We start from the raw sequence: 13,407 nt of genomic DNA, 5'->3' as shown, positions 1-13,407 counted from the left end.
TTTTACTGTTTATATAGTAAGGCTATGTGCCCACGTTGCATTTATGAAGCAGAAAATTTCTGCTGCATAAATGCAAGTCCTCTCCCGGAAAAACGCATGCGGAATTCCGCACGCGTTTATCGCGCATTTTTCGCGCGTTTATCACGCGTTTTCCACATGCGGAATTGCCTTGCGTTTTTTATGCATTGGACAAAGGCAATTCCGCTTGCGGAAACGCAAAATTAAATGACATGCTGCGGATTTTTGAACGCGGCATAAACGCTGCGGAAAAATCCGCAGCATGTGCATAGAACTTGCGGAATCCCATTGGGGACCATGGGGTGCGGATATACATGCGTTTTTCAAGCGTTTACGCTGCGGAAATTCCGCAGCATATACGCTTGAAAAATGCTACGTGGGCACACAGCCTTAAAGAACAGTTTGGGATTCGTTTTACTTTCCTTGGCAATTAGTCTCTCTGTCTCCTCTTTTGCTATTCTTATTTGTTTCTTACAGATTTTGTTTTTTTCCCTATAAGATATTAGCGCTTCCTCGCTGCCTTCTTGTTTAAGTTTACCGAAAGCCCTTTTTTTGTTTTTCATTGCCCTCTTGACTTCCTTATTTAGCCACATTGGCTTCCTCCTATTCCTAGCCCTTGTTATCCCTTAATATCTGGAGCACCTGCTTAACATGCCCCCGATGTGTCTCAAAATCAGGTGAGTAAACCAAAATATCGCCCAGATAGACTACCACAAACCTCCCCAATAAATGATGGAAAATGTCATTTATGAAATACTGGAATACCGCAGGTGCATTGGTCAATCCAAAAGGCATAACCAGACTCTCAAAATGTCATTCCAGGGTATTGAACGCTGTTTTTCATTCGTCCCCTTCTCTGATTCTAACCAGGTTGTAGGCTCCCCTTAAATTTAACTTGGAGAATACCTTAGCTCCCACAACCTGGCTGAACAAATCAGGAATCAGAGGAAGAGGGTATGGATCTCGGATGATAATTTGATTTAATTCCTGAAAATCTAAACAGGAACGTAGACCGCCATCTTTTTCTTCACAAAGAAGAACTCTGCCGCCACGGGTGAAGATGAGGGTCTGATATGTCCCTTCTCCAGACTTCCCGCAATTAAATCCTTGTCTCTCAGGGCCAGAAAGATTATACAGTCTGGACTTCGGTAGTTTAGTTCCGGGGGTCAGGTTAATAGGACAGTCATAAGCATGATGAGGAGGTAAATCCTAACACCCCCTCCCAGAAAAAATGTCCTCAAAACCAGACAGAAAAGCAGGTAATATTTTCGTAGAGACAGTAGCAAGGGAAATATCTAAACAGTTCTCATGGCAGTAATTTCCCCATTCAATAATCTCCCCGGCTTGCCAATCCACCAACAGATTATGTTTAGCAAGCCAAGGGATAACCAAGACAATCGGTGTGGGAAGATTGTCCAGAACATAGCAAGGGATTAATTCACAATGAACTGACCCCCACCCTCAGTTTTACATTATGTACAATCTGAGTAAATGCTTTCTGTGCAAGTGGCGCCAAGTCGATGGCGAAAATGGAAATAGGTTTATCTAAAGTACAGCAAGCAAGATCATGAGTTCTCACAAACGCAGCATCAACCATGCTGACTCCGTCTCCACTGTCAACAAACACAGAAATTTTCTTGGTTTTGCTCTCTAGCACCACCTCTGCTGTCAGGACAAAGTGGGAACAGCAGTTTGGCCACAAATGCACCCCTTGTTTACCCAACTCCAGACTACCAAGAGTTAATTGAGTCTCCTTTTGTTTAGAAATTGAACAACAGGTCCCAACAAAATGTCCCTTTTTCCCACAAAAAAAAATATGCCTTTTTTCGTGCGAATCTCCGGGGAGATGTATGATGCTTAGACACCCCCCAACTGCATGGGTTGCTCCTCCTCCCCCAGTACTGGCTCACCCCCAGATCGCTCCCCTGGCAGAGATACACAACCCACACAAGAAGGCCTCGGAGAAGGTGGTCTCACCCATCTATCCCGAAGAAGTCTATCAAGACATATGGGCAACGACATGGCAGCCTCCAAGGACTGAGGGGTTTCATATACTGACAAGGCATCTTTTTACCTTTCAATAAGCCCCTCACAAAAATTGACTTCTAAGGGCTGAGTCATTCCATTTGGAATCCGTTGCCCATCTACGGAATTCCGAACTGTACGTCTCCACTGACTGATTCCCCTGCTGAAGGTGACGTAGCCTAGACTCAGCCAAGGCGACTCGGTCAGGGTCATCATAGATGAGGGCCAGAGGCCCGAAAAAACCCTCTACAGACTGAAGACAAACCGAGTCCTGCAGTAAAGAAAACGCCCAGGATTGAGGATCTCCCTGCAGTAGAGAGATCACAATACCAACCCGTTGCTCCTCATTTCTGGAGGAATAGGGACGAAGTTTAAAATACAGTTTGCAGGCCTGCTCGAATAAAAAAACTTGTCCCTACCTCCAGAAAACTTGTCCGGGAGGGCAACCTTGGGTTCAGGCTGGGCAGGCCTACCTGCAGAGACCCCCATATTGGTGACCTGTAGCCGCTGATGCTGCAGGGAAAAAAAAAACTCCAACCCCAAAAACACACAGAGAAAAAATGTCAGTTTTTTTTTTTCCTTTTCAAAACATGCTCGGCTGGCGATAATGTCACGCAAGGTGTGGGAAAGAATTAGTGCAACACAGAGAGAAGAGGGAAAGGGAGCCCAGACACTAGGGAAAGGAAGGAGTGGAGACCTCCTAGTCTGGTCTACTGTCACCCTGTCTCAACTACCATCCCTATATTGGCTCTTCACCAATCGCCGCACGCGTGCGTCACCCTGACTTTCCCTGGCTAAGGCTAGGGAAGGAAGGAGATGAGCACTAGTCAATCTCCACAAAACTCTATAGACAACAAGGGTTGATAAACAGGGGGAAATTGCTTACCCTTAGACGAGTCCAAACAAATGCGCAGACGGCCTCAAGCTCCAGAGAGGACGAAGTACTGCTCTTGCAAAAGCCTCACAAGTAGTAATGAATATTGCCGGCACCTTCCTCTCAGACACACCAGGTATTTATACACCTTGGCCAGAGAGCTAATTAGCCAGAGGGAGGTAGCTGCTGGGTCCTAGAGTCAGCCAGCCTCTAAGAAAATGTCTGTAATGCCAAACGTAGAGATCTCCTGCAACCAACTGCAGGGCGACGGTCTGTCATTTCTAACACACCCGTGATACCAAGATGTCAATGCATTGCACACACAGTCCATTGCTTTCCATCGGCACTCTGCAATGCTTTATTTACCCTGTGATTGTGCTGCAAGGAGAGTGCACACTTTCTACCTGAATCACTCACAGATCACACCAGTTTGTTGGAGTCCTAACAGCTGCACTCCTTGTGATTAGGCATGAGCGGAAGTTTGGGTTGAAGTTGTGATTCGGGATGAGTTGAAGTTTGGGTTCTGGTACCCGACCCGAACTTTAGTCCAAAGTTCTGTTCGGGTAACTAGAACTGAACCCAAACTTGAACCAGAACCCCATTGTAAATAATGGTGACCCGAACTGTGGAACTGGAAAATTTTCTCTCTCTCTGACTTCCCCCGAACATTAAAACTGACTTCTGGGAGAAGTCAGTGTTCTGAGTTTTGCCCCGGACACTGAGCTCATCTCTACTTGTGATCAATTCATCATTGCGTAGAAACATTGAAGTAAGTAAACAAATAGTTACTCATGTAAAAAACATAAAGCACTTAGTTGACATTTTTTCCCATCACAAAAAGCATAAAATTCCCATCTTACCACGACAAGGTGTACCCAACCAAGATGGTCCCTAACTTTAATGACTCATCTCACTATGTGCTAACCAGGTCTCAAAATAGACGGAGACAGAGAAGGACCTGGTCCTGTCTGTGTTTATCACCTGCCAGTGGAAAATTGAGTGGATAAAGGACACAGAGCAAGGGTAAGGCAACAGTCCCAAATGTACTGGGTACAAGTAACTGATGCAAAACCAAAAACCAAGGACCAGCACATCTGTTTGTAAAGTGTAATGTGTAGGTGCTGATAGACACTGCATCCACTAACAAACAGATATAACCTAGAACATAAACAATTAGCTAAAACAGTGCAGTAAGTAATTAAATAGTAACACGTAAGAAACATACGTGAGATATTACAGTTTGGGACCATCCCGATTGGGTACTCCTTGTCGTGGTGGTATGGCTCTTATGCTTTTTTGATCAAAAAAATGTTAACTAAGCTCCCATGTTTTTTACATGTGTTACTATTATTTACTTACCGCAGTGTGCCGATGCATTATGTTTTTATTTTAGGTTTTATTTTTCTGTCATTAACAACAGTGTGAATGTGCACGTACATGCTACATTTATACTAACAGCTGTGATTGGTCTAGATTTTTGGTCTTACCCTAAAAGGGAATCAATCACCAGGTTTTTGCTACCTCATCTGAGAGGAGCATAATTTAGAGAAAGAGATCACTTATTACAGCGATGTGTCACTTAGTTTACTGGCTGCAGCAGTTATGATTAGTGTTGAGCGATACCTTCCGATATCAGGAAATATCGGATCGGATTGGATCGGGCCGATACCCAAAAAGTATCGGATATCGCCGATTCCGATACCGGAAACCAATGCAAGTCAATGGGACACAAATATCGGAATGAAAATAAACCCTTTCTTTCCTTGTAGGTTAATTCTACATGAATGAAAACAACTAAGAATAATGTAGAATGTATTGGGGGAGGTGGTTGCCCAAATCGATGGGAACAGTGCTCACAGTGAAACATGAAAAGCCGGCAATTCAGCAGCGGCGTACACCGGTACCCGACAATTTATAACAGAAAGATAGAGCATCACACATAGATTAGATAAATAGAAACATGTCAGTCACATATATAAGAAGTACAGTGACAGTGTTGCTTACTGTACTTGTCATTTAGTGTAAAAGATTTATTAAAAAAAATATTAGTGTTTTCATGCACCGTCTCTTTAAAAAAGCCGGCCGGCATTTCAGCAGCGGTACCCGACAATTTATAACAGAAAGAATAGAGCATCACATAGATTAGATAGATAGAAACATGTCAGTCACATATATAAGAAGTACAGTGACAGTGTTGATTACTGTACTTGTCATTTAGTGTTAAAATAAAGGATTTATTAAAAAAAAAATTAGCGTGGGGTTCCCCGTAATTTTAGTCTCTAGCGGAGGTTAAGCAGACGGCTGGGGCAGATGTTTGAAGCCTGGGAAGGGGGTAATACCCACGGAGCTCCCCAGGCTACTAATATCAGCCCCCAGCTGAATACCTAGCCTTTACTAGCTATTAAAATGGGGGACCAGCCAAAAAAATGACGTGGGGTCCCCCCTATTTTAATAGCTAGCAAAGGCTAGGCAGACAGCTGGGGGCTGATATTAATAGCCCAGGAAGGGTGCCATGAATATTGGCCCCCTCCCAGGCTAGAAACACCAGCCGTCAGCCGCCCCAGAAATGGCGCATCCATAGGATGTGCCAATTCTGGCACTTAGCCTCGCTCTGCCCACTGCCCTGTAGCGGTGGCAGTGGGGTAATAGGGTTGGGGTTGATGTCAGCTTATAATGCCAGCTGACATCAAGCCCAGGTTAGTAATGGAGAGGTGTCTATAAGACACCCCCATTACTAACCCCATAGTCAAAGTTAAAAAAAAACACAAACACCCAGAATAAAATCCTTTAATTGAAATAAAGACACAATTCTTTATTGTTCTAAATTAAACTATACTTACCATCACACCCATTCCAGCTGAAGCCAACGATCTCCTGCAATAAAAGAAAAATAATAAAGCAACATCATCCTTACCTTTCCATGGTTCCCAGGACGGCTCCAGCTCTGCTACATAGAGATGACAGGCTGGACCGCAGCAGAACGCTGCCATCCAGCCTGTCATCCCGCGGACACTGAGAAGCGCAGGCATGCTTGCGCTCCTCAGTGTCTGGCTGTGACGGCATCCAGATGAGCCGACAATGAACTCAGCTCACCTCATGCACGTCACTGACAGCGTGGGAGAATTCTCCTGCGCATGCGGTGAGCGTGAGAGACTTGGCTCATCTGGATGCCGTCACAGCCTGACACTGAGGAGCGCAAGCATGCCTGCGCTTCTCAGTGTCCGCGGGATGACAGGCTGGATGGCAGCGTTCTGCTGCGGTCCAGCCTGTCATCTCGATGTAGCAGAGCTGGAGCTGTCCTGGGAACCATGGGAAGGTAAGGATGAGGTTGGTTTTTTATTTTCTTTTATTGCCGGAGATCGTTGGCTTCAGCTGGAATGGGCGTGATGGTAAGTATGGTTTAATTTAGAACAATAAAGAATTGTGTGTTTATTTCAATTAAAGGACTTTATTCTGGGTGTTTGTGTTTTTTTAAATACTTTACTACAAATTCATGGTGGTCATGTCTAATATTGGCGTGACCCCATGAATTTCGGGCTTAGGGCCAACTGATAATGCCAAGCTGGCCCTAACCCCTTTATTACCCAGTGAGCCACCGCACCAGGGCCCTGGATGAGTTGGTTACAGCACCAGAAGATGGCGCTTCTATGAACGCGCCATTTTCTGGGGTGGCTGCGGACTGCAATTTGCAGCGGGTGGGGCCCAGAAAGCTTGGGCCTCCCAGTGCTGCGGATTCCAGCCCCCAGCTGCCTAGTTGTACCTGGCTGGACACAAAAATAGGGCGAAGCTCCACGTATTTTTTTTTTTAATTATTTCATGAAAATCATGAAATAATTAAGAAAAAAAGGGCTTCCCTATATTGTTGTGTCCAACCAGGTACAAATAGGCAGCTGGTGGTTGGGGGCAGCCCGTTCCTGCCTGCTGTACCTGGCTGGACACAAATATAGTGCAAAGCCCCACGTCAATTTTTTTTAAATTATTTCATGAATTTCATGAAATAATTAAAAAAAAAAATACGTGGAGCTTCGCCCTATTTTTGTGTCCAGCCAGGTACAACTAGGCAGCTGGGGGCTGGAATCTGCAGCGCAGGGAGACCCAAGCTTTCTGGGCCACCCCCGCTGCAAATTGCAGTCCGCAGCCACCCCGGAAAATGGCGCGTTCATAGAAGCGCCATCTTCTGGCGCTGTACCCAACTCATCCAGGGCCCTGGCAAATAATAATAATAGGGACTGCATCTTTATTAACTCCTCAAGTGTCATTTAGTGTTAAAATAAAGGATTTATTAAAAAAAAAATTGGCGTGGGATCCCCCATAATTTTAGTCTCTAGCGGAGGTTAAGCAGACGGCTGGGGCAGATGTTTGAAGCCTGAGAAGGGGGTAATACCCACGGAGCTTCCCAGGCTACTAATATCAGCCCCCAGCTGAATACCTAGCCTTTACTAGCTATTAAAATGGGGGACCCCCCCAAAAAAATTACGTGGGGTCCCCCCTATTTTAATAGCTAGCAAAGGCTAGGCAGACAGCTGAGGGCTGATATTAATAGCCCAGGAAGGGTGCCATGAATATTGGCCCCCTCCCAGGCTAGAAACACCAGCTGTCAGCCGCCCCAGAAATGGCGCATCCATAGGATGCGCCAATTCTGGCGCTTAGCCTCGCTCTTCCACGCTGCCCTGGTGCGGTGGCAGGGGGTAATAGGGTTGGGGTTCATGTCAGCGCCAGCTGCCATGAAGCCCAGGTTAGTAATGATGGGCGTCTATAAGACACCCCCATTACTAACCTACAAAGTCTTAAAAAGAAAACACACACTACACCCAGAAAAAAATAATTTATTTGAAATAAAACACACCAATTTATTTAATTCTTAGTTTACTAAAAAAAATAGTTACCTGTCCACGTTCCTGCGCTGATCTCCCATGCACAGCTGTCACATCTGGAGATGGTGACAGCTGTGCATGGCTGCTGTAAGCTCACACTGCCGGGAACACGTCCGCTCCCGGCAGCGGGAGCCACTGACTGAGGTCACCGGAGTGCATTCAGGCAGCGCAGCTCCGGAGACCTCCTTTACGGCACTGCTGTACCGTGGGAATTTCTCACAATACAGCAGGGCCGTAAAGGAGCTGACCGGAGCAGCGCTGCCTGAACTCCGGTGAACCCGCTTATGCAGTGACGGGGCTGCTTTACGGCCCCATCATTCTAGCGGCGGCAGCGGTTCAGAGCGGTCACATTCTATGTGGCTACTCTGAACTGGAGATCATCGTGGGACACTCGTGGACTACTACGGAGGGGTAAGGATAAGGTTGTGGTTTATTATTTTACATTTTATCACAGGAGATCGATGGCTTTGGGGAATTAGGTGTCTAGGTGAGTATAGGTGTAGTTTTTTATTTTTTACTTTATTTTAGGTGGCGATCGGCGGGGACAGGTAATGTATGAACTAATTTATTGTAGGTAACCACTGGCCATCAATGACATGTATTTAAAATTTATTGGGGACCAAAAAAAACATGTATAGGGGCAAAAATAGCACATGGGGCAGTTTAAATAGCAGGATCAGGCTGATGGGAACTACTGCTCCCATCGAGCTGATCCTGCTGGCACGAGTAGACGGGGGACAGACATAGGCCGATGGGAGTAGTAGTGTCACATCGGCCTATGTCTGCCTGCACGCACACACCTGCAGACATCGCACAGACACCGCGCACACTGCGCACACACCCACAGACATCACACAGACACCGCACACACCCGCAAACATCGCACAGACACCGCACACACTCGCAGACATCGCACAGACACCGCACACACCCGCAGACATCGCACAGACACCGCGCACACATCGCACAGACACCCCGCACACACCCGCAGACATCGCACAGACACCGCGCACACACTAATCATGATGGGTCTGATGGTCTGGGAGGTGAGGCTGACCTGTGCGGCCATGGGAAAGTTCATGTGAGTTCATGCAATGCAGTGAAGCATGAACTCACATGAACCCTCTGAGGGCACTGTGGCTACTTCAAATGAACAGCTGATCGGCATCACCTGATACCTCAGCTGTTCATTTGAAATAACCGGCGGGAAAGCGCAGCACAGAACGGGAAAGCCAGCGGTGAAGTCTTTTCACTGCCGGCTTCCCCATCCGGGTCCTTCGCTCCCCGCTCCTTGGAGCGGAGGATCGGGGTGGGAGGCTGTGGGGAAGCAGTATGGGGCTGTGTGATTGTTTAAAAGCCGGCGGCTTTTTACCTCCCGCCGGCTTTTAAAAATACCGGGGACGTATTAGTACGCACATTTGGCCTCCCCCCCCGGTTCAGTGAGGGCTGCTGCGCTGAGCCCTCACTGAACGGAGCACATGTCAGCTGATTCTTACAGCTGACATGTGCCCGCAACAGCCGCGGGTGGAATCGCGATCCACCCGCGGCTTTTAACATGTTAAATGCCGCTGTCAATCTCTGACAGCAGCATTTAACGCGCGCTTCCGGGTAGCGCGTCATAAGCCCCGCCCACCGGCGACCCCGTCACGTGATCGCGGGTCGCCGATGGGTGGGCATGACAACCCAGGGTCTGCAGCAGACGCCTGTGGTTGTCATGATCTTGTCGCTATGAGCGCCACCTAGGGGTCGGCGCTTATAGCACAGGACCATTTCTGCTGCATGCAAGGGACCTGCTCGTCTCCTGTATGTAGCAGAGGCGATCGGATAGTTGCTGCTTCTAGTCTCCTATGGAGACTATAGAAGCATGCAAAAAGTAAAAAAAAAAAGTTTTTAAAAATATATAAAAAAATATAAAAGTTTAAATCACCCCCCTTTTGCCCCATTCAAAATAAAATAATAAAAAATAAACCCCACATACACATATTTGGTATCGCCGCGTTCAGAATCGCCCGATCTATCAATATAAAAAAAGAATTCATCCAATCGGTAAACGGCGTAATGAGAAAAAAATTCTAAAAGCCAGAATTACGTTTTTTGGTCGCCGCAAAATTGCAATAAAATGCAATAACGGGCGATCAAAACATCGGATCTACCCCAAATGTTATCAATAAAAATGTCAGCCCGGTGCGCAAAAAATAAGCCATCAACCAGCCCCAGATCACGAAAAGTGGAGACGCTACAGGTCTTAGAAAATGGCGCTATTTTTTTATTTATTTTTTTACCAAATTTTGGAATTTTTTTCACCACTTAACTATAAAAGAACCTATACATGTTTGGTGTCTATGAACTCGTAATGACCTGTAGAATAAGAAGGGCAGGTTAGTTTTAGCATTCAGTGAACGTGGTAAAAAAATAAATAAAAAACAACTGTGGTATTGCACTTTTTTTGCAATTTTACCGCACTTGGAATTTTTTTCCCGTTTTCCCGTACAGGATATGGTAAAACTAGTAATGGCGTTGAAAAGTACAACTCGGCCCGCAAAAAATAAGCCCTCACATGGCCATATTGACCAAAAAATAAAAACGCTATGGCTCTGGGGACAAGGGGAGCAAAAACGAAAATGCAAAAACGGAAAATGCTCCGGGGCTTAAGGGGTTAAGCAATCAGGAGAATTCTCCCACGCTGGGATGGCATTCTGATAACAGGCTGGATCGCAGCTGAGCGCTGCCATCCAGCTTGTCATCCTTCAGAGACACTGCAGAGCGCAGGCATTATGGAAACTTCCGATTCCGGTATTCGATATTGTAAAAGTATCAGAATTAAGTATTGGAACTCCGATACCGCGAATATCGGCCGATACCCGATATTTCAGTATCGGAATGCTCAACACTAGTTATGATACAATCAGTTTTTAGATGTATCATGTATCAGAGCTCAAAAAGCGAATCCACACGTTTAGCAGTTTTATGTGTACACTGTATATTAACAGTAAGCTACTAATCATTGGACCAGGATGTGAGCTGTAGTCCAGGCAGTGATAATCTCCTGCTGATAAAACACTCATTGTATTGAAACAGCAGCACACAGCCTAATAAGTTATATATCACTGGAATCAGGATATCTGCCCCTACATCAGGCTGTCCTCAGATTACATAGCAAAAACCTGCTGTCAGATTCCCTTTAAAATTGAGGCTTTGCTTTAATCCTAGTGGAACTCTGTAGTTTCAAAGTGGATGAGATTTGAATCTCATTCACTTACTGCGGAAATGTTCTGTGCAGGAATTGATCTGAAGTGTTCATTTCTCTTGTGAATCAGTTGTGAATTTGTTGCAGATGGAGGAGTAAAAATCTGTCATTGTTGGGGATATTGCCGTGGATTCTGCCGTGAAATCCACGGGTCTTTCCATACTGGTGAAGAAGCCGCGCTGGAGTGAAGGAAGATCGAAACGGTGAGTAAAGTATAATGCTCCCTGGATGTCAGACAACCCCATTAACTACATTTTAAGACCAAAAATACATATATCAAAGATCCTTTAGATATATATATATTTTTTATTTTTACTTTTACGTGGAGATGTAATCTCTTAAAGGAACAAAGTCAGATCCTGACGCTTTGCAACTGGGAAACTCTGATGACATCATATCCGCTTATGATTTGGGTGTCGTGCCCCCATTGGGGCTCATTCAGACGAGCGTATTAAATATCCGTGTGATGTCCGAATGTTAAATTAATAGCATACAGGCAGCACAATGACCAATACAAGTTAGTGCGGTCCGATGGTTTGGGGGTAAAAAAAAAATCGCAGCGTGCACTACTACTACTTAGATCCATATTCTGGATTAGACTCGCCCATTATAATAAGTCAATGGGTGCGTACAAAACGGACCACATAAACGTTACCATCCGTATGTATGTGGTGCATTTTTCACATATCAAGGTATAATTTTATTCAGCTTCCCATGACCTGCATGCCGATATATATAACATATATATGGCTTAGGAGGGTTGATCCTACTGAGAGATTCCCTTTCAGACGGGGTTGTCCAACTGATAGACAAAACCCTTTTAAGGCTCCTGAGATGCAACAGTGAAAAAAAACTAGAAAAAAAATTAGTTTTATCCTGAACAAAAAGTAGCTAAAAGTTTTTAAAAGATACAATTCTGCCCTCTGGTGGTCAGTAAATAGAAGGCATCTGCACTCAGGCTGCACACCACAGAAGTCCTGTTGGTATATAATAATAACCGTCCAATACTATATGTATTCATCACTTTACGGTCAGAATTTAACATCTATTTAGGAGAAACTTCAGAATAAACACTGGGAAATAGAAGCCATTTTTCCTGGCTGGCAGGAGCTGTAGTCAATTACTTCCATCAGCAATAAGGAGGCTTCGGCTGCTGTGAAGAAGATGGATCGGCTGTCACTTTCAGTAACTTCAGCACTGCAGTCTCTTAAAGTTTTAAATTGGCTGCCCGGTCCTATAGAAAAAAAAAACCTTTAAGGAATTTTGCCATCTCACAAAGTGATGACTTATGGCTAAAATATGCCACCGCTTCCTTTTTACTGGTGAGGTCTACCTGCCAGGACCCCCTCTGATCCTGAGATTGGAGGGGCTGCAATCACAGTTTAGGGCTAATCAGTTACGCTCCTAGTTACCGACTATAGAGGAAACTGCAATGCAGTCCCATTAAATGGACAGTCCTATAAACATTTCTCATCTTTCCACAAGATAAATAATAATGTCTAGGGGTCTCACTCTTTGATCCCAAGAACAAAGGGTTCAAAAGTCCCCATATGCAACCACCAATCCACAAAGCACATAAGCACGGCTGTTCCGTTCACATGGGGGCTTTGGGCCACGTGTTCTTGTGAACATTGGGGGTCCTAGCATTTGTATCCTTTGGATATTCAGAGAATATGGATGATAACAAACAAACTTTTTCTCCCCTTATGGTTATTGGTTGGGTGAAGCCATTTATTGTCAAACTACTGCGTTTTCTTTTTTTAAATCTTAATGACAACCAAAAACATCCAAATGACCCTGATCAAAAGTTCACATACCCTGGTGATTTTGGCCTGATAACATGGTCAGAATTTGACACAAATGGGTTTGAATGGCTACTAAAGATAACATCCTCCCTGTGACCTGTTTGCTTATAATCAGTGTGTGTGCATAAAAGCTGAGTGAGTTTCTGGGATCCAGACAGACTCTTGCATCTTTCATCCAGCCGCTGACGTTTCTGGATTGTGAGTCAGGGGGAAAGCAAAAGAATTGTCAACGGATCTATGGGAAAAGGTAGTTGAACGGTATAATGCAAGAAAGGGATACAAAATAATATCCAAGGAATTGATAATGCCAGTCAGCAGCGTTCAAACTGCGATTAACAAATGGAAACTCAGGGGCTCTGTAAAAACCAAACCACAGTCAAGTAGACCAACAAAAATTTTGGCCACAACTGCCAGGAAAATTGTTCGGGATGCAAAGAAAAACTCACAAATAACATCAACTAAAATTCAGGACTCTCTGAAAACTAGCGGTGTGGCTGTTTCAAGTTGAGCAATAAGGAGGCACTTGAAAAAAAATGGGCTGCATGGTCGAAAGCCATTACTGCG

General features: G+C 45.0%; 1 long non-coding RNA gene across 1 annotated transcript in view; it reads left to right on the top strand.

Annotated features, from left to right (window-relative positions):
• LOC141166909 (uncharacterized) overlaps positions 1-11,221 on the top strand; it is a 344,660-nt gene extending 333,439 nt beyond the window's left edge. Inside the window, exon 3 of the long non-coding RNA XR_012251359.1 lies at positions 11,126-11,221. This is a non-coding gene — a long non-coding RNA (uncharacterized lncRNA). The remainder of the gene's footprint in view (positions 1-11,125) is intronic.
• Positions 11,222-13,407: the final 2,186 nt, after the last annotated feature.

The sequence above is a fragment of the Phyllobates terribilis genome, unplaced genomic scaffold (genome assembly GCF_046119375.1).
Source record: "Phyllobates terribilis strain yellow unplaced genomic scaffold, ASM4611937v1 Scaffold_11__3_contigs__length_659146591, whole genome shotgun sequence".
NCBI classification, from domain to species: domain Eukaryota; kingdom Metazoa; phylum Chordata; class Amphibia; order Anura; family Dendrobatidae; genus Phyllobates; species Phyllobates terribilis.
This window is presented reverse-complemented; position numbering and strand designations above follow the sequence as displayed.